The sequence below is a fragment of the Leiobunum rupestre genome, chromosome 3 (assembly GCF_980474605.1).
Source record: "Leiobunum rupestre chromosome 3, qqLeiRupe1.1.hap1, whole genome shotgun sequence".
NCBI classification, from domain to species: Eukaryota; Metazoa; Arthropoda; class Arachnida; order Opiliones; family Sclerosomatidae; genus Leiobunum; species Leiobunum rupestre.
This window is the reverse complement of record NC_143386.1, coordinates 9169159-9195736: the sequence shown is the minus strand read 5'-3', so window position 1 is coordinate 9195736 and position 26578 is coordinate 9169159. Positions and strand designations below refer to the sequence as shown.

The 26578-nt window shown below is 33.7% G+C and overlaps 1 protein-coding gene across 1 annotated transcript in view; it reads left to right on the top strand.

Moving 5' to 3' along the window:
* The first annotated feature begins 20350 nt into the window (after nucleotides 1-20350).
* LOC149949412 (acetylcholinesterase-like) overlaps nucleotides 20351-26578 on the top strand; it is a 100395-nt gene continuing 94167 nt past the window's right edge. The window contains exon 1 of the mRNA XM_090167749.1: nucleotides 20351-20666. The gene's annotated coding sequence lies outside the window, so the exon portion shown is untranslated. The remainder of the gene's footprint in view (nucleotides 20667-26578) is intronic.

Here is a 26578-nt window from a genome sequence, read left to right as displayed (position 1 = left end):
TCAAGAGCGTAGAACGTATTGAGAAATTTGAGGTCGGTGTTTTGGGAATAAACGTATTTTGCAAATATACCAGAAATAGCGTTTAAAACAAACTTGAAATCTTTATGCTATTTCTTTAGTGCTATTTTTTAAATTTGCTCTCAGTTCAAGAAAGAGTACTTTTAATACATATAGCTCGCTTAAGCATTTGCAATTGGGATTGCGTTACACCAAGGTTCTAGTACGGACTTCGAGTAGTGCGAACTTCACCAAATAATATTATTCGGGTGCCGCCACCAGATATCGGCCAAAATTCTGGCGTCACTTCCTATCTATATACGAAGTTATTTTATCTATGGGCCCGCCCATTCGTTGAAGTTTCTATTCTAACCTACGAGCCAAAGATATCTGTATGAGTTGAGCGCCCCTAGCGGAATATTTTGTTTAGAATAGTTTTTTTTATACACACCAAAGTCGGGGAATTCAAACTTATTGGTATTAAAATTGTATTATTGTCATTTTTAGGCATTTACCTTGGACAAAACTTGTAAATATTAAGAAAGTAACGGGTACTATTATCATTATTACAATTAAATGGCAAAAGTTGCCGATATGTATGTGATATTTTAAATTAAGCGTATAAGACGCGTTAATAACACCCGTTTTGCATGGAAGCCAATATAAAAAAATCTGTGAGATTGGAGCGCCAAAATTAAGCTGGCGGAAAAATCTTTTTTCATGAAAAAAGGCAATTGGGCTGGCCGCTGTAGCGCGAACAGCGGGTGATCAAAGTTGGCCATGGTAATGATAAGCAAATTACAGAGAATTCCTTACACCAAACTATCTTTACAAGGAATTCCTTACACCAAACTATCTTTACAAGGAATTCCTTACACCAAACTTTCCTTACAGATAATTCCTTACACCAAAATATCCTTACAGAGAATTCCTTACACCAAACTATCCTTACAGAGAATTCCTTACACCCAACTATCCTTACAGAGAATTCCTTACACCAAACTATCCTTACAGAGAATTCCTTACACCAAACTATCCTTACAGAGAATTCCTTACACCAAACTATCTTTACAAGGAATTCCTTACACCAAACTTTCCTTACAGATAATTCCTTACACCAAAATATCCTTACAGAGAATTCCTTACACCAAACTATCCTTACAGAGAATTCCTTACACCAAACTATCCTTACAGAGAATTCCTTACACCAAACTCTCCTTACAGAGAATTCCTTACACCAAACTATCCTTACAGAGAATTCCTTACACCAAACTATCCTTACAGAGAATTCCTTACACCAAACTCTCCTTACAGAGAATTCCTTACACCAAACTATCCTTACAGAGAATTCCTTACACCAAACTCTCCTTACAGAGAATTCCTTACACCAAACTATCCTTACAGAGAATTCCTTACACCAAACTATCCTTACAGATAATTCCTTACACCAAACTTTCTTATACCGAATTTGTTTACACCGAATTTACCGGCTCCCAATTCTACTGTCGTGGGAATGAGACGATTTTTAGCGTTGTTCCCAATAACACTCATTCTTGAACAGTAAAAAATCAATCATTGGTTCCTTAAAACTGACGTTTTCGGATGCGATTGAAGCGCACGCCAGTGTCGTTTTTCCTCCCCACTCCCGCTAAAGGGGCTAACCAAAATTTTGTATATAATATGTTTTGACGATGGCAATTATATTTTAAAGCGTAACTCGTGAATCCATATTTATAGTTTCCTCCCTGTTATAAAAGGGATTTGTTCTTTAACAACAAGTTAATAAATATTCATTTTTTCTATATTCCCTTTAAAACAGGTGGCCGGGTTAGCGAAAGTGCTAACCACTCTGCCACCCATCATTGAATAAATTCTTGGTAAGTCTACGTGACAGAACGGTTATCTTCTTAATAAAAATAAGAACCTGAGATTTTTCACCTTGGACAATTGCGAGTTAAAAAATCTTCCTAAATCTTCTAAAACACCTTGTCAGTTCAACAGCGATAATCCATAATCAGTTCACATTTGAGATGACGTTCACTATGGCGACCCTCCGTGGGGAAAGTAAAGACAATCATTTCTATATAGCCGGATGTGAACAAGTCTTCTCCCGTCTTGAAATTAAACCAAATTTTACGTGGGTGTTTAAATAATTAAGACCTCTTAAGCTATGTGGATTATCGAGCTTAATATAGTACAGGGTCACGGCTATTTTGGGAAACTCAAGAATATATTATCTTAAACTTTCAGTCAAATACTATTTTTAACCTTTCATTTGCATAAATGTGCTTAATGAATTTGCCCGGCTTAGGGTAACAACAGGGTTGGCACTTTAAAAAAAATCAAATCATTCGATTTTTATATTTTATTGTTTTTTAATCATTTAACGACTCTTTTCAGTCTAATTGATGGATATTTTTATTATATCGGTTATAAAATTAAATTGAAAATTTAATTAAATTTATTTACCATTACAATTTTAGATTGCTCAGATTTTTTGTGTTAGAATTGTTTTTCAATCCTCCATTAGAATACAAAATTTAAATATTGGTTTAAATCAATATTTTAATTTTAATTTTATTAATTTAATTTCATTTAAATTAAATCAATATTTTAATTTTAATTTTATTAATTTAATTTCATTTAAATTAAATCAATATTTTAATTTTAATTTTATTAATTTAATTTCATTTAAATTAAATCAATATTTTAATTTTAATTTTATTAATTTAATTTCATTTAAATTAAATCAATATTTTAATTTTAATTTTATTAATTTAATTTCATTTAAATTAAATCAATATTTTAATTTTAATTTTATTTAATTAATTTCATTTAAATTAAATCAATATTTTAATTTTAATTTTATTTAATTAATTTCATTTAAATTAAATCAATATTTTAATTTTAATTTTATTAATTTTATTTCATTTAAATTAAATCAATATTTTAATTTTAATTTTATTTAATTAATTTCATTAAAATTAAATCAATATTTTAATCTTAATTTTATTAAATTAATTTCATTTAAATTAAATCAATATTTTAATTTTAATTTTATTAATTTAATTTCATTTAAATTAAATCAATATTTTAATTTTAATTTTATTAATTTAATTTCATTTAAATTAAATCAATATTTTAATTTTAATTTTATTTAATTAATTTCATTTAAATTAAATCAATATTTTAATTTTAATTTTATTAATTTTATTTCATTTAAATTAAATCAATATTTTAATTTTAATTTTATTTAATTAATTTCATTAAAATTAAATCAATATTTTAATCTTAATTTTATTAAATTAATTTCATTTAAATTAAATCAATATTTTAATTTTAATTTTATTAATTTAATTTCATTTAAATTAAATCAATATTTTAATTTTAATTTTATTTAATTAATTTCATTTAAATTAAATCAATATTTTAATTTTAATTTTATTTAATTAATTTCATTTAAATTAAATCAATATTTTAATTTTAATTTTATTAATTTTATTTCACTTAAATTAAATCAATATTTTAATTTTAATTTTATTTAATTAATTTCATTAAAATTGAATCAATATTTTAATCTTAATTTTATTAAATTAATTTCATTTAAATTAAATCAATATTTTAATTTTAATTTTATCAAATTATTTCATTTAAAATACATCAATATTTTAATTTTAATTTTATTAAATTAAATCCAGATTTTAATCTTAATTTTATTAAATTAAATCCAAATTTTAATCTTAATTTTATTAAATTAAATCCAAATTTTAATCTTAATTTTATTAAATTAATTTCATTTAAATTAAATCAAGATTTAATCAGAATTTTTTAAATCAAATCAACTTCGTTTAAATTAAATCAAATTAATTTAAATTAAATCAATTTCATTTAAATTAAATTAAATTCATTTAAATGAAATCAAATTCATTTAAATGAAATCAAATTCATTTAAATGAAATCAAATTCATTTAAATGAAATCAAATTAATTTAAATGAAATCAAATTCATTTAAATGAAATCAAATTCATTTAAATGAAATCAAATTAATTTAAATGAAATCAAATTCATTTAAATGAAATCAAACTCATTTAAATGAAATCAAATTCATTTAAATGAAATCAAACTCATTTAAATGAAATCAAACTCATTTAAATGAAATCAAACTCATTTAAATGAAATCAAACTCATTTAAATGAAATCAAACTCATTTAAATGAAATCAAACTCATTTAAATGAAATCAAACTCATTTAAATGAAATCAAACTCATTTAAATGAAATCAAACTCATTTAAATGAAATCAAACTCATTTAAATGAAATCAAATTCATTTAAATGAAATCAAATGCATATAAATGAAATCAAATGCATATAAATGAAATCAAATTCATATAAATGAAATCAAATTCATTTAAATGAAATCAAATTCATATAAATGAAATCAAATTCATTTAAATGAAATCAAATTCATTTAAATGAAATCAAATTCATTTAAATGAAATCAAATTCATTTAAATGAAATCAAATTCATTTAAATGAAATCAAATTCATTTAAATGAAATCAAATTCATTTAAATGAAATCAAATTCATTTAAATGAAATCAAATTCATTTAAATGAAATCAAATTCATTCAAATGAAATCAAATTCATTCAAATGAAATCAAATTCATTTAAATGAAATCAAATTCATTTAAATGAAATCAAATTCATTTAAATGAAATCAAATTCATTTAAATGAAATCAAATTCATTTAAATGAAATCAAATTCATTTAAATGAAATCAAATTCATTTAAATGAAATCAAATTCATTTAAATGAAATCAAATTCATTTAAATGAAATCAAATTCATTTAAATGAAATCAAATTCATATAAATGAAATCAAATTCATATAAATGAAATCAAACTCATTTAAATGAAATCAAATTCATTTAAATGAAATCAAACTCATTTAAATGAAATCAAATTCATTTAATTTATTTAATTCAGTCAACCCAGGGTATTAACGAAAACGATAATTTCTTTAAATTATTTATATTTAAAATTTGATAACTTTAAATCCAACCTATTTAGTTTCGACAATCGCCCACGAGACAATCAAGTTTCGAAAAGTAACGATTACATTACAAGATATAATCAGGAAAAATAAAAAAAAGCCTAAAATCTTCGCGCGAAAAAAATTGGCTGCGCCCAAACGGCGTACACCGTACAAATTCAGTCTTCTTAATAGGTCGTTGCCAACTGTACGCCTGATTTAAAACCTGACAGTATTTATTGACCACTCCTAATTCGGCGTATTTTCTTCAATCTCTTCCTACAACCGACCATAAATTATAACGCCAAAATTTTATTCAATACCTCTTGAATTTAACTCACAATGACTGATCAATCCGATTTAAAAAAAAGTGCTTAATGAACTTCGTAACAATAAATTGGAACTACAAAAGAGCTTTACCGAATCTTCCCAAGTATTAATCGCTTAAGTAGATGATCTTAATAAGTCTGTTCAATGTACTAACCATAAAATGAATAACTTAATACTTACCGTTAATGACCATACAAAACGGTTATCTGTTATTGAATCTAAGGTAGATGAAATTGACAACTTAAAATTTGAATTTGATAATCTTACTGAATCGCACCAAAAAGCTATGTCTGAAAGAAGTAAAAGTGACCTTGATTTAATGAATCGTATCAACTATCTCGAAGCGGAAAATAGAAAGGGAAATCTTGTTATAGCTGGTTTGACGGAGTCTTCTGGAGAAGACAGAGTTAAGTTAGTCGATTTAGTCAATAATATATTTAATGATGTCATAGGGTTTACAATTAAATTAAAACCCTACCAAGTATATATAAGGGGGGTAGTTAGAGAAGGTCAATCTAGGAAAGTTGTTATTAAACTAGATGACCCCCAAATGAAAATTAATATTATAAAACAAGGATATAGACTAACAGGCTCAAAAATATATATATCACCGGATTTTACTCCTTAACAGGAAAAAGCGAGATATTTCTTAAGACAATATTTAAAAGAGCATGGCAAAGGGCAGGGTAAATTTAAGTCAAATTTTACTATCGAAATAGAATCCAGAACTTATATTTTTAATGATCTAACTAACGAGGTGGAATTGAAATAATCTTACTAAAAATATATCATTCAATTTTTACTAAAAATCCGTTTTATGAGTGTTGTATATGCAAATTTACGTAGCGCACATCATAATTTCCCTACACTTTACGCAAATCTAAATCATTTAAAAATTACCCCGGAAATATTTGCCTTAACAGAAATCTGGTTCAGAAATGATACTGTTTACTACCACCCTGGATACAGATTTTGCGGTATTGGAGATAGAATAGGAGGTGGAGTAGGGTTCTACTATAAAAATTCTACTCAAATTGTCATATTACAAGAAATGTGCAATTTTAATCTACATATAGAAAGTTATGGAATTAAAATGACTGAAACGGGAGACATTTACATTATCATCTATAAACCACATAAATCAGACTTCAATATTTTTTTAAAAACCTGCGAACAAATGATATTAAATGTGTTTAAAAATAATGTCAAAAATAAAGTTATTATTGCTGGAGATTTTAATATTGACTTTTTAAAAACTTACCCTTGCTCAACCGCAATTCAAGACTTATTTAGCAGTTTCAACCTCAATCGAACTGTAAACGAAGTCACAAGAAAAATGTCTGGGAGCTGTATAGATAACATTTTTATAAATTATAAAGTTAAAGCGGAAGTTTTGGATATTGATGTTAGCGACCACCTCCCAATTTATCTCCCGAGTGTAAAAAAACGAATTATTAACAAGACAACGCAAATAAGAAACTTAAGTAAAAATAATTTAAATAAACTTGCTATTCATGTCTCTGAGATTAACTGGTCATCCTTATATCTCAAAAACGATATAAACGAGGCATATAATTATATATGAGAAATGCTGTGAGATCAAATACATAACCAAAAAAACGTATTCCTGGCTAACAAATGACATCAGAAACCTACTAAGGGAGAAACATAAACTACAAAAGTTGTCCAAACGGTTCCCCTCTTCTATAAATATAAAAAAATATGTTACATTTCGAAATTCAGTAAATAACAAAATAAGAAATGCCCGCAATATATACTACTCTAAAAAACTAAAAGATAGTAAAACTATGAAAGAAAAATGGACTACGATGAATTTTTTAATGAACCGCAATGAGAAAAACGAAAATGAAATACCAATTTCCCCGAATAATCTAAACGAGTTTTTTACTAAAGAGGTCCCAACTAATACCCAAAATTCTGATACGAAAAAAAGTGTTAACAATCCACATACAATGTTATTATATCCCGTAACGAACAACGAACTTCTTGATATTTCTTTAAGCATACCTAATAATTCCACTGGTGGCCTTGATGGACTAAACACAAAAGCCATGAAATTCATATTACCATACCTCTTAATCCCTCTAGTGTACTTAATAAACTTATCCTTTAGTACTGGAAAATATCCAGAGCACCTAAAGAAGACCCTTATTATTCCAATCTATAAAAAAGGTGAATCTACCGATTGTAAAAATTACTGGCCTATCTCAATACTCTCATTTATCGCTAAAATATTCGATAAGGCTTTCAACAACCGACTAACTTCATTTACTAAAAAACACAATCTATTATCTGACTCCCAATACGGTTTTCGCGCCGGTATGGGGACTTTAAATGCAATATGTGGGGCGTATGAGCGAATTATGGGATTCTTAGATGAAAGTGAAATATGTATTGGAATTTTTTTAGATCTGAAAAAAGCATTCGATTCGATTCCTCATAAAAATTTAATAAATAAATTATACGATATGGGCGTTAGAGGTCTAGCAAGCAACTGGTTAGAAAGCTACCTAGAGAATAGGGAATGTTATACGAGAGTCAATGGAAAGATATCTGACGTAAAAACATTACGTAGTGGTTGCCCGCAGGGTTCAGTAATTTCGCCCATATTGTTTAACTTGTATATAAACGATTTAACCGGCATAATACAAGAGGGACTCTATCTATACGCGGACGACACTTTACTACTGATGGGGGGGAAATGCGTCAACTATGTTGTACATAAAACCAATTTAATTCTAGAAGAAATTAATAAATGGTTAAAAAAAATAACCTATCCCTAAATTTAGACAAAACGGAATACATTATATTTAAAAATCGCGGTAAAGATATAAGTAGTGCTGGTGAACTATACATAGGTAACAAAAAAATAAATAGAGTAAAGACATACAAATACCTCGGAGTCATATTTGATGAATATTTAAGCTGGAACCAACACGTCGATGACTTATGTAAATACTTGAGGAGAATATGTGGTATGATGTATCGTTGTAAGAACATAATGAGCCAAAAAATATTAAAAGAAGTTTACTATGCGCTATTCTATTCAAAATTATGCTACGGCTACTGCATTTGGGGTAACACAGCAGAACAAAATATCAATAGATTGAAAATATTACAAAAACGTGCAATACGAACTATAAACAATGTACCTTTTTTATCGCATACTAAAAGTTTATTTTTGAAAAACAAAATTTTAAATGTCCACCAACTTTATAAATTCCTCTCACTTATATTTTTATATAACGACTATCACGGTAAAAAAAAAATTGTAAATATCAATATAAAACAAATAAATACTAGATCTAACAATCTTTGCACTATTCCCCATTGTAAGACGAGTAAAAAGATAACTTCAATGATGTATAGCGGTATAACTCTATTTAATACTGTAGTAGGAACCATAAATGTAAATGAAAAAGAACATTTATTCAAGAAAAAGCTAAAAATGTTTCTATTAAATGATTATTTTTGAAAAAAGAAAAAAATAAAAAAAAATAAAGAAATAAATAAATATAACTTAATTTAAAATATTTTTTAAATAACGGTTGCTCTAGTTTTGTTTTATTTGTTTTTTTTTGTTAATTTTAATTTTGTGTTTTATTTATATGCATAAATGTGAAATTTGTAAACTAAACTAGATAAAGGGCTCACAAGTCACAACGTGACTTAGCCCAACAACTATGTATAAAATACATTAATAATAAATAAAGCTTGATTTTTGATTTGATTTGATATTATTTGAAGACTACCTCCGCATTATATACGCAGCTGTCACGAATATATCAGCTTTTAATAATCCAACCCTAAATTTGACGTTAATGCCGAGATGCGGGATGGGGGGGGGGAACTGTGTCAAATTGACTCTTTGCCAGCCCCACCCACGCGCGAAGAATGCCAAAAATTTGTCACCGGTCAGAGAGCGGAGTCTCTCCTATTAACGAGAAAGCTTTGCGGGGAAAAGACCCCTGACGGGCTGAGGGTGGATTGCTACGTAATGTCTTCGCTCCGATACGGATAAGATAATACGAAGAAAACGTAATAAATATCTCTGTAGGAATGGGGCTCGATACAATGCGAAAACAACGAAATTTTGACACCAATTCGCGCGTTATTTTTAAACGGACTTATTCGCTCTCTTTCTCGTAATAATATTTAGCGAAAGTGGGGAATAATATTTTTGTCACGACTGTCAACGTCCGCCTCTTAAATATGTCCAAAAAGGATTTCTTCGTTTGGCTATGTCGCCACAGCGGCGCTTCACAAGTTTCCTAAAATAAACTATTTTGCTTATATTTCCAAATAATGCTCATCTATGTACGCTGAGCTGTCATAATGTTTTGTACAGCTGTCAATAAAAATACGCTTACTTTAGAAACATTTAATGGATTATTGAATTGTAATCTTAAATTGATTAATATGAACGGGTCTAGGACGTTTCGGTGACGGACATTTTGGTGTCTAAGATGGTCCCGTGTCAACCTTATTTCGGTGTCTAGAATGTTTCGATGTCTAAGCCGCTTATGTGTTTGACATTTCGGTGTCTGGACAGTTTTGATGTGTAAGTCGTTTCTGTGTTCGACGTTTCGGTGCTTGGGCCGTTTTCGTGTCTAGAATTATCTGTATTCGACGTTTCGGTGCTTGGTTCGTTTCGGTGCTTAAGTCGTTTCGGTGTCTAGAATTATCTGTATTCGACGTTTCGGTGCTTAAGTCGTTTCGGTGTGTATAATGTTTCTGTGTTCGACGTTTCGGTGCTTGGGTCATTTCGGTGTCTTGAATGTTTCTGTGTTCGAAGTTACGGTGCTTGGGCCGTTTCGGTGTCTAGAATGTTTTGATGTGTAAGTCATTTCTGTGTTCGAAGTTTCGGTGTTTGGATCGTTTCGGTGTCTTGAATGTTTCTTTGTTTGAAGTTTTGGTGCTTGGATCGTTTCGGTGTCTTATATGTTTCTGTGTTCGACGTTTCGGTGCTGAGGTCATTTCGGTGTCCTGAATGTTTCTGTGTTCGACGTTTCGGTGCTTGGGTCGTTTCGTTGTCTAGATAATTTCCATGTTGAAAAATACCTTTGTAAAAGCAATTTCTTTAATAAATCTTTTTGCTACAAAGGTAGTGTGGTTATAGCAACACCTTTGAAATACTTTTAAAGGCTGTCAATATTAGACGATTTGAAAATAATTCAACTTATTTTTATTTTTGTCATTAGAAATGATACTATTTTATGTCATTAACAATGATACCATTTTTTGTCATTAACAATCATACCATTTTGTCATTAACAATGATACCATTTTTTGTCATTAACAATGATACTATTTTTTGTCATTAACAATGATACCATTTTTGTCGTTAACAATGATACCATTTTTTGTCATTAACAATGATACCATTTTTATCACACATATCTCTTTTTACTTACGCATTTATACGTAATTAATTTTGTCTTGATCCGACAAAATATCAAACAGTAATTGTATAGCATATTTTTAATAAATTATAAAATGCCTGCATTTTGTTAAGAAAGATGTAAGGGTAAATTCTAAAAAGAAATTAACTTTCCAGCTTTTATATTGGAAAGACTAAATGAAGTGAATTTGTAAAGGAATTTATACGTATATATATATCGCGGCTATTTATTTGTGGTGTTGGTTCCCACGTACGATATCTCATTTTAAACTTGTCAATATTGATTCAAGAGAGGGAGAACTAGTACGAAGCATCCAAATGCTTTCAATAGGATGACCTTTCGCTCCTCTTTCTGGCAAGTTGAAAGGATATTGGGCTCATTTCTTTTTCTAAATAAAGTTCATTCCGTGGTTCGAGCTCATTCAAAATTCGTTTAAAATTCGTTTAAAATTCGTCGCTAATCTAATATCAAGGATATGCATTCAGCTAGCTGATTTCCTTTCCATATTACCAGAGGTATATAAATTGCTCTGAGAGAGAAGTGTCCATCTAATGTTATTTACTTGAAACTTGGCCGGCTTTTCGGAAGAAAAAACAGGGGTATAATGACTTTCCTAAGTCGTGGTCAAACTACGTCTTGAAACCAGTCTATATGGAGAGTTTCTACGAAGTTTTTGCAGAGCTTTTTTAAGGATATTTAGAAACATCCAAAATTGACTAACTATTTACCGGAATTAGGGTGAGATTGGTAATTAATGAATTATGTCCCTTTGACAAAAAAAAAACAATTTAACAACTACCCAAAATGACATCCAGTTTGAGCCGAATTTAACTGAAAACTAAGCAAAATTAAGATTACTAATTATGTCCCTTTTGCTAAAATGTTGTTGTAAAAACCAATTTTACCACTACCAAAAAGTCATTTCCAGACTGAAATGTTTTGGATAGTACTCAATTTTAGAACTACCCAAAATTAAATAAAAATATACAAAAATTAGGATAAGATGGGTATTTATGTCATTTTGCAAAATGTTTGTTGTAAAAACCAATTTAACACTACACAAAATGTACTTCAAGACTAACAATATTTGGGTAGTACTCAATTTTATTCACAGACCACCTTCCCCAAGAAGGACTGGCATCAATGTCGAAAAAAGGTGTTTCAAAAGTGATACGGCAAATGTCAGAAATTCTTTGATTTACGAAATAAAAATAAAAAGTCGTGCTCGAGCCAGCTTCTACAATACATTTTTATTTTCACGCGTGCTCGTTTTACTACCTTTATAAATACCTCTACTTGCCGCGCTCTTAAAGCCACATCACATTCGAAACATAAAAAAATTTATATTACTACCACCGATACATGTCCTTCTTGGGGTAGGTGGTCTGTGGTCGGATAGAACAAAACTTCCCATCAAACCGACTTAAACTGGGTTTTAGGACACATGACAGAGCTAGTGACGAAATGCGATGCATACTTCCTTTTTAATAGGTACACTATATACTTCTGCTGTAATGGCTCGCGGTAACAATTCTTGAATAGGGTTAACTTTTTGGATTGGAAATTACTTAAAGGGAGTGTAATCTAAATCTAAAATTAAACTTTGCCACATTTAGTTCATCTGAAAAAAGTCATTAAGCAGTTCAATGTAAGTTCATACTCTCTTGAAAATTAAACTTTGCCACATTTAGTTCATCGGAAAAAAGTCATCAAGCAGTTCAATGTAAGTTCATACTCTCTTGAAAATTAAACTTTGCCACATTTAGTTCATCGGAAAAAAAGTCATCAAGCAGTTGAACATAAGTTCGCAATCCCTTTAAAATTGAGCTTTGCTACGTTTAGTTCATTGGAAAAACGTCATCAAGCAGTTCAATGTAAGTTCATACTCTCTTGAAAATTAAACTTTACTATATTTAGTTCATCTGGAAAAAGGTCATAAAAATCGAGTATAAGGAGCTGTTGGCTCACGTGGCACGAAGGGCTTACCACCACCACATCATTCGCATTGTAACCCGGCCACCTGATTTAAGGGCCTTAAAAGTCGCAAGATGACTCGAGCCTAAGCTCGTGGTGCCTTGACTATTGGCCTAGCTGATTATTACCCTATATCGGTACACCTCGGTTTCGCGGTCTTTGTCAGTAAAATTTGGGAACTGTATTGATAATCGGACTAAAACTAAACCAATAAATAACCGCGAATATTTAGAAGAATTCTCTAATCTGCCATCTACGGAGACTTTAAATAACTCGAGCCAGAATTTCAAAAAGGGAATAATTTCGGGAATTTAAAGTGCTAGGAGGAGGGTTGTGTACGAGAATGAGAATGACATTCGTGTTTTCTCGAGGGAAAAATTCTTGTTACTACAGAGCAATAAATGTTTGATAATTTATAATCGATAAACTTATAAACTAGCTGGATAACCCACTCTGAGTGGTCCCCCTGCTGTTAGATCGATATCTAAGCCGCCGAAATAACGCCACAACCATCTGAAAATCCAGAACGATGAAACATTGATTAAAAAATGCGCTAATTCGGTTAGATAAAATAGTAATAATATTTAGTAATTTTGAGGGCGATAAATATGATAATATACACTCTTTTACGAAGTCGGTCATTTAATTACAGGTCTAATTTAAAATAGTACAGGCAAGGGCGCCTGCACGTGCTCATCAGCTCGAGACGTAGCGTGCACTTGACCGCGTGAAGCGGCCTTGCATGCACTATTTGAAATCAGACCTGTAATAAAATGGCAGCTCTCACAAATAAGGATATAAACGAGTGTATACGCAACATAATCATATTTCAATTTGAAAAAAAAATTAATCGAGACCTTATTTTCCACGGAAAATAAAATTAATGTTTCTTTTCCGGGGTCTATGAAAATCGTGAATTGATAGCTAGGACTAGTTTTTCGTGCTGCTTTTATTAATTTATATTAGGTTTAGGCTCTAAGGTTCAGGTTAGGTTTAGGTTAAGGTTAGGATAAGTTTAGGATAAGGTTAGGTTCTAAAGTTTAGGCTAGGTTTAGATTATGTTCAGGCTATTTTAGGTTTAAGTTAGGTTAAGGTTAAGGATAGGTTAGGTTTGGTTCGGTTAGGTAAGGTTTGTTTAAGTTTATGTTCTAAGGTTTAGGCTAGGTTTAGATTATGTTAAGGTTATTTTAGGTATAAGTTAGGTTAAGGTTAAGGATAGGTTAGGTTTGGTTCGGTTAGGTAAGGTTTGTTTAAGTTTATGTTCTAAGGTTTAGGTTAGGTTTATGTTCCAAAGTTTATTTTAGGTTTATATTCTAAGGTTTAGGTTTGGTTTAGTTTCTAAGGTTCAGGTTAGGTTTGTGTTCTAAGGCTTAGGTTAGGTTTATGTTCTAAGGTTTAGGTTACGTTAGGTTAAGTTAAGGCTATGTTAGGTTTGATTTAGGTTGAGGTTAGGATAGTTTTAGGATAAGGTTAGGTTAGGTTAGGTTTAGGTTAAGCTAAGACTATTTTTAGTTTATTTTAGGTTAAGGTTAGGATAGGCTTAGGATAAGGTTAGTATTGCCTTAGGATAAGGTTTGTTTAGATTCGGTTAGGTTAAGGTTAGGATAGGCTTAGGATAAGGTTTGTTTAGATTCGGTTAGGTTAAGGTTACGCTTAGGTTAGGTTAAGGTTTAGATTTGGTTTTAGTCTCACGTTTAGGTTAATGCTAGTCTTACGTTAGGCTTAAGTTAAGTTAGGGTTTAGGATAGTTTAGGTTAGGTTAAGTATTGGGTTACGTTGATGTTAGTTTATTTTGGGTTAGCTTAAGGCAAAGATTAGGTTACCATATGAATACTAAGGTCTTTGGGTTTGAAAAATTACTTTGGGTAAATAGATTATTTTTTACCAATGAAAATGAGGTACGATTTCTAGTTTTAGTAACACGTCTTAGCTGTGAAAAGGCAACCTTTCTATGGTCCTCTAAACTAAATAGCTTTATGGCATACTTATGAGTGACTATGTTATAAGTTATATAAGTTAACACGTACTCCGCGAGGGAACTTGGCGCTGTATAACTTTTAGGTAACGATGGCGAGGAATCTTTTTCGACAGCTATTGGAAATCGAAACGCTTTCATAACGAAAACTAACACCACCTCAGGCCGAAGTCATCTAGCGACTTTTAATGCCATTAATTTAGGTCACCAGGTTAAACCCCGTAGGTTGGTGGTGGAAAGCCCTTTGTGCCACGCGAGACAGCAGCTCCCTACACTCACTATTATTAAATAGGAACCTAAATTTGACTATTATAAACACTTACTTCGCTTATAAAATGTACTTATTTTAAAATTGAGAATCAAAAACACGTTTTATCTGAAACTTATCGGGATTTTGTAATCTTTAAATCGTGATTTGTAAGTCTCGGGGATTTAGGCTTGAAACGGGCAAAGTGTACTCTTTAAATGGTGATTTGTAAGTCTCGGGGATTTTGGCTTGAAACGGGCAAAGTGTACTCTTTAAATGGTGATTTGTAAGTCTCGGGGATTTTGGCTTGAAACGGGCAGAGTGTACTCTTTAAATGGTGATTTGTAAGTCTCGGGGATTTTGGCTTGAAACGGGCAGAGTGTACTCTTTAAATGGTGATTTGTAAGTCTCGGGGATTTTGGATTGAGACGGGCAAAGTGTACACTTTAAATGGTGATTTGTAAGTCTCAGGGATTTTTGCTTGAAACGGGCAAAGTGTACTCTTTAAATGGTGATTTGTAAATCTTGGGGATTTTGGCTTGAAACGGGCAAAGTGTACTCTTTAAATGGTGATTTGTAAGTCTCGGGGATTTTGGCTTGAGACGGGCAAAGTGTACTCTTTAAATGGTGATTTGTAAGTCTCGGGGATTTTGGCTTGACGGGCAAAGTGTACTCTTTAAATGGTGATTTGTAAGTCTTGGGGATTTTGGCTTGAGACGGGCAAAGTGTACTCTTTAAATGGAAATTTGTAAGTCTCGGGGATTTTGGCTTGAAACGGGCAAAGTGTACTCTTTAAATGGAGATTTGTAAGTCTCGGGGATTTTGGCTTGAGACGGGCAAAGTGTACTCTTTAAATGGAGATTTGTAAGTCTCGGGGATTTTGGCTTGAAACGGGCAAAGTGTACTCTTTAAATGGAGATTTGTAAGTCTCGGGGATTTTGGATTGAGACGGGCAAAGTGTACACTTTAAATGGTGATTTGTAAGTCTCAGGGATTTTTGCTTGAAACGGGCAAAGTGTACTCTTTAAATGGTGATTTGTAAGTCTCGGGGATTTTGGCTTGAGACGGGCAAAGTGTACTCTTTAAATGGTGATTTGTAAGTCTCGGGGATTTTGGCTTGAGACGGGCAAAGTGTACTCTTTAAATGGTGATTTGTAAGTCTCGGGGATTTTGGCTTGAAACGGGCAAAGTGTACTCTTTAAATGGAGATTTGTAAGTCTCGGGGATTTTGGCTTGAGACGGGCAAAGTGTACTCTTTAAATGGTGATTTGTAAGTCTCGGGAATTTTGGCTTGAGACGGGCAAAGTGTACTCTTTAAATGGTGATTTGTAAGTCTCGGGGATTTTGGCTTGAAACGGGCAGAGTGTACTCTTTAAATGGTGATTTGTAAGTCTCGGGGATTTTGGCTTGAAACGGGCAAAGTGTACTCTTTAAATGGAGATTTGTAAGTCTCGGGGATTTTGGCTTGAGACGGGCAAAGTGTACTCTTTAAATGGTGATTTGTAAGTCTCGGGGATTTTGGCTTGAGACGGGCAAAGTGTACTCTTTAAATGGTGATTTGTAAGTCTCGGGGATTTTGGCTTGAGACGGGCAAAGTGTACTCTTTAAATGGAGATTTGTAAGTCTCGGGGATTTTGGCTTGAGACGGGCAAAGTGTACTCTTTAAATGGTGATTTGTAAGTCTCGGGAATTTTGGCTTGAGACGGGCAAAGTGTACTCTTTAAATGGTGATTTGTAAGTCTCGGGGATTTTGGCTTGAAACGGGCAAAGTGTACTCTTTAAATGGTGATTTGTAAGTCTCGGGGATTTTGGCTTGAGACGGGCAAAGTGTACTCTTTAAATGGTGATTTGTAAGTCTCGGGGATTTTGGCTTGAAACGGGCAAAGTGTACTCTTTAAATGGTGATTTGTAAGTCTCGGGGATTTTGGCTTGAAACGGGCAAAGTGTACTCTTTAAATGGTGATTTGTAAGTCTCAATAGGACCAGGCAGTTAATATTTCAAAGTTGGATTTCACGCGATTATATTTTGTGAAGCTTTATCGCCGCAATCCTCAGAACCGAAAATAGCTAAATAGGGCTAGAAATAAATCCTAGCTGGCAACCCTGATCGTACACTCGAATTGAAAACAGCGTCGTCTTATCGGAATAGAATAAGAGGAATATCTGACAAGGGCATAAAAGAAACGACGGAATTGAAAAACAGGCTCGTCCCTGGCACACAAAAGAAACCCATTTCACATTTCGCCAAAAATGAACCGGCGAGGGTGGCGGGAGGTGGTTCGTCTTTATACGTAAGAAGATGTTCTTCTGGTCGTTGGGGGGATGGCGAGGACCCTGAAGGGGACATCGATTTAATAGGCGACCGACTACAATCAAAGCTGTCATTAAAAGTGAAAAGAGAAGACAGGCCGCGTAAAGGAAGAAGAGTATTTGCAGCAGCCCCTCTCCGTTTGAATTAATAGCGCTAAGGTAGGCTTCGGGGAGGGCGGAGGCGTGGGCGCTAGCCCTATCGACAGGAGACGGGGCGCGCGCTTTTGACAGGGCCTAGAAACTTTTCAATGGATATCCCTTGTCCCTTTCCGGAGAACACGTTCCCCAAGACATGTTCGACCGAATCACACTTACCCCGTCCTGGCCCGTCCAATCCCTCGCCTCGATCACAAAGTTGGGAAGGGTTTCTTGTTAATCTCCTTAAATGTGTCCGACTAAGAATGTTTCATTAAAGAGGATCTCTTAACCTCCCGAAATTGTCCCATTTAGAAATAAGGAATATGATTTAGAAAAATTATTTCCTTTAATGTTAATACTAACAAGGAGACGACCCGAGGAGATTTTCACCGAATTTGTTTAAATTCGGGGGTTAAGTAGACCTTTATGTAACTGGAAATTTACCAAAAGGAAAAGTTTCGACGGGCTTTAGTTTTGCCATGGCAACCAAAAATGTTTTTGATTACTTAAAATCTACTTCTTACTATCTGATCTGTAACTTAAATGATATTTGTTAAATTGTTACTTTTTATAGTTTCTGCCGTTTAAAATGGTTAAATTTATTTAAAGTCCCTTACCACGTACGAGCTTTTGGCTCCGGTGGATTAGGGTGATGTAATTACTTATGTTTCAAAAATGTAGTCTAACTTTAATGCACCAATAAATCAATAAAACGTCACGATCTGTTTTCGAAAGATTTACTAGGCAGGGTTGCCACACATCAATAATAACAGGGAAAATTAAATACATTTTTAATAAATATTCGTGATCGAAACGAGTTTAGTTGGCGTAACGGCGCTAGCTTCTCAAAGGTAGCTCCTATGATCTAGCGTCTGCTACAGGCAAATTAAAAAGTCATGATAACTTTTTTTCTAAAATAAACTTATCAAACGATGCAAAAATGATATTAAAATGCAAGTATCATTATTTATATACAGAGCTCGGAGTTTGGATAAGAAATAACTGTTTTATTTGTTTTTATCCATAACCGAAAATTATCCGAATAAAAACTTATTTTTTGCATAATAAATCGTTTTATAACCACGAATAATATCCATAAATAAATAGTTATCCGAAATTTTTATGAATAATCGAAAATTTGACGGTTAATTTGTTTGTTTCCCTAGTTCTATTTATGAAGTCAAATTTACCAATAATGATGAGGAAAAAACCTAATAGCGTCTGCTTTAGCCGCTACCTATATCGAGGTTTCAATGGTGATCCAAAGGGGGCGGTGCGATAGTTTTCGGTCACGAATAATAAATTTATTTTGGTTATTGTATGAATTTGATCTAAACTAACTATCTTGTTCAGCGTTGCAATATTTTATTTTATAGTTATTTCATACTTTTGCCCACTACAAAAAATCAAATTGTATCTCAGTAGTTCCAACGCAATTCTCCTTTCTATAACACGCTAACGAAGGGTTGTGTACTAATTTCATTGGACGAGCGTCACGAGCCTTTACGCTGAACGTTTTACGGGCGCGGGATAAGCAATTTCCGAATTTTCCCCTTCCGACGGCAGCAGGTGCTAAAGCGTTTAGCCAATGAAAAACGTACGCAAGAAAATCCACGGCTTTTGACGGGTTGCGTTCTCCTTGTGTGGGGTGTTGTGTTTGTTGCTCCTAGCTATAAAGTAACATTGGCCTTTTGTTTAGATGTATCGGGCGCGTCACTCGTGACGTAGAAGTGACGTTTCACATGATAGTCAATAGCATAAACTCTATTTATGTTTTATTCAACTTGTTAAAAAGTTCCACGCGCATCTTGTTATTTTAACGTAAACAGGCTCGAGCGATTTCGCGCGTGCTGCCTGAAATAAAAACAATGCAAGAGCTTTTACGCTAAAATATTAAAGAGCTCGTGGACCATTTTATCTAGGAGCAACAACCACAAGGAGAACGTAGCTAGCCTTTAAACACACTAACGCAGAGTTGTGTACAAAATTCATTGGACGAATCTTTACGCTGAACGTTTTACGGGCGGGGGGAAGACAATTCCCGAATTTTCCCCTTCCGACGGCAGCAGGCGATAATACGTCTAACCAATGAAAAATGTACGCAAGAAAATGCACGACTTTTGACGGGTTGCGTTCTCCTTGTGTGGGGTGCTGTGTTTGTTGCTCCTAGATTTTAGCAAGTTGAACAAGACACGAATTAAAATTCGACGAGTTACCCTTTTGATAAAGATCCAACCTTCAAAACTGAACTGAACTTCTACGTATCTCGTGACGAAAGCGATACATTAAAACAAGACGAGGCTTATTGAAGCGCAAGCCAGTGACGTTTTCTCTTCCCCCTCTCGTGACGGGGGGCGGGGGGATTTCGACAATGATGCCCGCGGATCGGTCACAACATGGTTATTAATAAATACACGATCGGTTATACATTATCAGAAAAAGGTGAGACCAAAATGTCGAAACGATAATAATAAAAAATTATAGAACGCGCGATAGACCACTAGCTGAAAAAAATTAAAGATACGACGGAGGGAAAACAAATCTTGGCCAACAAGGAAGGTCTTAACCAAATAAGAACGAAATGTATTAATAAAATACTAAGGCGACGTTGCTGCCAGTGGCGAGTTCGGAACGCAAGTGGAGGGGGGAGGGGGGATGGCCAACCTATTTGCCTCGGGACACCGTCGGAGAAGAGAAAAGGGGGAATATTCAGCCCGGGAGTTCTCTCGATCTCTCTCTTCGGGCATAGGAGAAAGACGGGGGTTTCCATGACAACCGATCCCGTGTCCCGGAGCCCTTTTCGATTCCCCAAATATTTCCCGCCCCCATTTCTCTCTCTCTCTCTCTGGTTCTGTCCGTGTCTCAGGGAATGAAGGGTGGGGGGTGGGTTATTATTGGTGGGGCGAGCGCAGACGCGTAAGCCGCTGTGTTCGGGCATACCAGCAAAATGATGCGGTACCACCAGCCCAGAGTCGGGGCTGAGACAGTCGCTCGAACGCTCCGTTTTCGCCCATCGCGGGATTCCCGAGGCCGTCATACGATACATTCTTAGCTCGCGAGTCTCGTCTTGTAGGGGAGAGCGCTAATCAGCCATCCTGAGACCACCCGCCCGGAGGCGAGCGTTTTCATTTACATTTTCCGTTACGTCTTTTGTTGAACGCGTTGAACTCAATTTTGCAGATTGAAAAGCTAACTATGCCGGTTTCTACGCTAGCGACGCTCAACAAAGCCCGAACTGACGTAAGTAATCTTATTAACTAGTTTTGCATTACGTAATACGTGTATTTGCATTGTTGGTTTCGAAGGTACGTGGTTTTTGGATATCATTTGGTTTGGGGCTTTACAAAAGGAAATTACGCGTTTTGTCAACTTTATTTTTGGTAGACTTTAAGACTGCTTTAGAAATTGAGCTCGCGTCATAAATTCAATTAATAATTTAAAGTAATTAATGCATAAAGTAGATTCAGCTCCTCAACTTTTTTCAGCGGGGATTTTGGGTCGTTAAATTTTTATATGCCCGGCAAAGAGTGATTTTTTTTTCAAGATGTTTCAGTTAAAAGTTTATAGTTAACAAAATTTACAATATTTTCAATATTTAATTTCATTTTTAAACGAATTTTACGTCGAATAATCCTAACGATACTTAAGTCGCGCAAAATTTAAATAGCCGTAAACTTACCCAACAAAATATAACTTTGTTTGCTTTTTTTGCTCTACCTAAATTGTAATATTATTACCAAAAACGCTTAAAAAATTGTAACTTTTCGATTGTGAAAAACAGTCGATAGGAAATTGCAATGTTGAAAATAGGTTTTATTGCTGGAATAACGGAATACTGGACCCAAACGGAAGTAGATATATTAATAGTCTTAGCCTGGTATTTACCCAATCTCGTGTCTTTGGACCATTAAAAGCTGGCAAGGACATAGAAATTTAAATTGCATTTAACACACAAACCACATATTATCGGAAAACAATACTAGAACGATACAAAAGTACTTTCCTTAACGTTACCGCGTGTGTCTCGATACCGCACGGGTTCTGGTCCAATTGCGACCACGGAAAGTTAACACGGATGTTTGGGGAGGGGGAGGTAGGAAAACATAAATCCTTGAGTAGGTAAATTACATTTTTCGGGACAACAAACAAAGCTTAATGGAAATTCAATGAAGTTGACGACAATGCACGCTTGACACGTTCCGAATTAACTTTCATTGTATAGCGCTGAAACGAAACCCGCCACTGTATTCAGATTGATTTCGAATTCAGCTTTATAGCTTTGTTTCTCCCGATTTCGAATTAAATATTCATTTCGAAATTCATAGAGTACGTTTCGTGAATTTATAATTAAAAAAAAGTCCGGCAAACACTTTACGGTCATGATATTAAGATCAACGAATTAAGTTCAATTTCATGGCTTTAATTTTAATGGACAAAGTCCTAAATTGCATATGGTGTCGAGCTACATTTCCCATAGTGTTGTTCTAAATTTATCATAGTATTGCCCTAAATTTACCATAGTGTTGTTCTAAATTTATCATAGTATTGCCCTAAATTTAACATAGTATTTCCCAAAATTTCCCAAATAGTATTGCTTTAAATTTCACAAATAGTATTGATCTATATATCGTATAGTATTGATCTATATATCGTATAGTATTGTTCTAAATATCACATAGTATTGCCCTAAATTTCACAAATAGTATTGCTCTAAATTTAACATATAATTGTTATAATTTCACATATAATTTTTATAATTTCATATATAACTTTTTAATATATATATAAATTTAACATGGTATTGCTCTAAATTTAACATATAATTGTTATAATTTCACATATACTTTTTATAATTTCACATATACTTTTTATAATTTCATATATAACTTTTTAATATATATATAAATTTAACATGGTATTGCTCTAAATTTAACATAATATTGCTCTAAATTTAACATAATATTGCTCTAAATTTAACATAAGATTGCTCTAAATTTAACATGGTATTACTCGAAATTTAACATATCATAGTAAATTACACTAAATATAGCAAAGTATTGCCTTGAATTTCAAGTAGCCACCGTCCTAAATTTCAAAGAGCAATGGTCTAAATTTTATATAGTATTAAGTATCTTTAATGACGTTAACTGCTTATAAAAAAACGGAGGCGAAATTAAATCATTCCGTTGCGCGTTAAAATTGCAATCCAAAATAGACGCGCGCCTAATCAGGGAAGATCGTCAGCTTCGAAAGAAAAAACGTCGAAGCGAGGAGGGTCAAAGGGGGTTTCAACTATCCAAGTTAACTGATAGAGAATTGGGTCTGGCCAGTATCATTAAAAGGCCAGAAGAATTAAAGGCTACCCTGAAAAAAAAGAGGCTGAGCAAAAAAGAAAGAAACTTTCTCTGATCTTTAATTTCTTTTAGTTCGGGGAGGAGAACGGTAGGTGGCGGGCCGATCGCCAGCCAGCAGCCTCTTTCATCTAAATTTGGTCATTATCTCCTCGAGAAGACTCGGAAATAGCTTCATTTACTACGGCCACTTGGTTCGCTTCCCCGCAACCCACCTCCGCCCATTTGGCAATGCGCCTACGGAATCTCACACTGGCCCGGACTGGACCGCGGCGCTGCACTGGCAGAAATAGAGGGGGTGTGATTGAAAAACAGGGGGACCATGTAGTCTCTGCCTTCCTCGCAAGATGACGCCAAATAGTTCAAGGGTTTCGCTGTCGTGGCGCGAGTGGGCATGGCCCGAAAAACTAGAACAGCTCCTCCTGTTTCTATAGTTCGAAATGTCCCGAAGCTTTTGTATAAATTACATAGATGGCGTTACGTAGCTTCGGGGCTGGTTAGCTTATTGCTAAGCTCGCGTCATTTACATATACATAGAATAACGTTTTTAGTAGTAACTTTGTTACACGCTGACCTAGTGTCGTTAATTTTCCGGAAACATTTCCAGAAAATTTTGCTGACACTTTTTCGTAAATCGGAAAAATTAAAAATTGAAACATAAATTTCTTTTTAAGGGTTTTTAATTTTTTTTTTACTTTTTATCGATATAAAATGTCAAATAACAGTAAACATACTACAAAACATTAATAGTGTTACATTGTTAATCAGTTTAAAGCTAGTCTAGAGGTTTAGTTTTGCTTTTAGATTCGAAAAAATGCGGCGAAAATGCCGCTTTATTTAAATTTGCAAACAATACTTGACTAATCATGGAATTAAAACTTTTTTTATTTTTTTTCGGAAAAATACGGATACGTTTCCGGAAAAAAGGCCTCGGTCATTTTCCGGAAAATTTTAAGACTTACAACACTATACTGTCCTAATAATCATTATTAAAAATTTAATCATGATTTAATCATTGTTAATCATTGTACAGCCAACGCTAAAGATTTAATTTTAATCTAATCTAATCATGATTTAATCATACGAGGGTGTCCTAATAATCATTGGAGTGAGCTTGATATAAACGTTTATATTACGCCTGATGAAAAATCTAATTGATCGGTGCAGATGTTATCGTTGAAATTTTAAGGATTCATAAATAAACCTATGGGCAGATACAAATTAGATTTTGATCGACTTTTGGTTCCGAAATGCGTCATATTTGTATCCAATTACTAAACAAGAAATTAAACTTTATTCTAATATGATAAAATATATTTGATCCAAACAGAATGGGATGCAACTGCATTGCTGTTGGATATAAATTGGGCTATGCATTTTGGACATTGGTTCGAGCAATTTTCGTAAGGGTAGCTCCAATCATCCTATAGCTGAAGACGGGAATCCATACCTCTACTTGGAATGCTTATCGCGGCAGATTTTCGTCTCGATGTGGCTGACGGTTTTTTTGACGTCACTATGTTAATTTAACAAACAACAACGTGAGAGGGGAGCGCGCGCAGAGGGGATTTTTTCTCTCGTAGGCGGGGCCAAAGCCGTCAGAGTGATCTTACCATACGCGGTACGGCAGGATAAGCATTCCAAGTAGAGGTATGGATTCCAGCTGAAGATATGTGAAACTCTTTGATCCATCAGAAATATAGAGGTTCATAATCCCTTTAAGATTCCCTAATTACAGACCAAATGTAACTTTCTTCATACCCTACTAAGTCAGACACGACTGTCTCGAACACCGCCGAGACATTTTACGATATTATCAGAAAATCCGCAAGTCATAATTGCGAGGCAAAAATTAACCTACTCATCGTTAATTCTCCTACACCAATCACCATAAACTGGATCAATTTCGCTAATTTTAACCCTTTAGGTATTCATCTTCGGCGGAAAAGGCGCTTCACCTGTTAAATCTTTGGAGGTTTGCCGGTTCGCTTAGAATATTGAGTCTATAATTAACGATCTTTGGATAAATCTAAGGCGCGGGAAATGTTCGATCCTCCATTTTTGAGATATATATCTCGGGAAGTTCGAAACCCAACGAATTAGTTGGCCCAATAGAGGGATATCTGGTTAGAGGCGAGCCGATCTCATTGCGGCCAGCGATAAATAAAGGCGACAGGAGAGGATGAAGATGGGGGACCAAATCCCGCTAGGTGTCGGCTATGCGGGTGGAAGATGGACGTGTATATCATATACACGCGCGTATAGACGCGATGCACGACGCGAATAAGGCTCTCGAGAGAGGTCCGGAGAGGATTCGTGTCACGTCTACCCATCAGCCGAGCCATAGTTGACCCTTTACTAGCCAATTCTAGCACCGCCGAAATCCAACACACACCCTTCCCAGCCTACCCACACCCTTCACGCCTCAGCGGGATAGCAGTGCTGCTACCGCTTTTTACACGCAATCCAAGGGATTTGTGCGTATTGGTTTCGCGTACTGTGTAGCCGATGCCGTCGATGCCGCCGTGTCGTACATAACTCTTCACCAGTTAGGGTTATAAATTTCAACGGTATCTAGTCCGACTCTACATTTACCGGCCTCGGTATGCCAATATAATTATTTTAAATCTGAGCCCAAAAAGGTAATAATTTTTCCATTTAAGTGGTTTTTCGAGATTTCCGACTTTAAGGGGTAAGAGTACTGTGGCCATTGTCTACTTTCGTGCTATTTCAAGCTGAACTCTTTTAATTTTGTATTTTAACTTATAAAATTTATATGTATGAGTAGAACAGCCTCTGGTTTAGTGATTAAAATAATTTTGACAATTTTAAATTTAAAAGTAATTAAGTTATTACGTTTTATTTCGGCCCCCCGGAGCTAAACAAGTTGGTCAAGTGCCCAAACTACACTTTAGTTAGGACCTTATATCTCGTTAACTATTAATATTAGAATTATCCAAAATATTTTAAGCACTAGAGGAAGGGACAGATTAATAAGAAAAATATAATTCAACTGTGTAATTTTTAAAACAGAAACGTTCAGCTTGAACGAAAAAGAGGTTTTACTATATTCTTCCCCTTTAAATCTACATACTTTTTTTAATTTAAGACCGACTTGGTTGAAAATTATATTCGGCGAAGGGCAGGTCACTCTTTTAAGGGTGTTCTTATTATCACTATTAAAAACTTAATCGAGATTTAATAATTTTTAATCTTTGCGCAGGAAAAGCTACAGATTTTATTTCAATCAGATTTAATCATGGTTTAATCACTCACGCGTAGGGTGTCCTAATAATCATGAAAGTGATCTGCTCCTCGCTAAGAAATTTTACTTTTAAGTGAGATTTTTGGCCAATTTGCGGGACCTCAGAACCCGCGTACGCACTATTGTGATATTTGAACTTCGTACCAATTGATACAGGCGCCATTTAACTCCAAAAAAACATGGCTACCTCTTTTCCAAAACCAGGTAACTCGAAAAATTCGATTTGTCTAAAAATTAATTTAAATGAACGTTTTCGCGTTTCACTACTTTATTTTCAAAACCATGTAGCTCGAAAAATTCGATTTGTCTAAAAATTAATTTAAATGAACGTTTTCGCGTTTCACTACTTTATTTCCAAAACCAGGTAACTCGAAAAATTCGATTTGTCTAAAAATTAATTTAAATGAACGTTTTCGCGTTTTACTACTTTATTTCCAAAACCAGGTAACTCGAAAAATTCATTTTAAAATTTAGTTGACGTACAAGATGATTGAAAATTTGTTCAAGTATTGAAAATATAGTTATAACATCGGGTT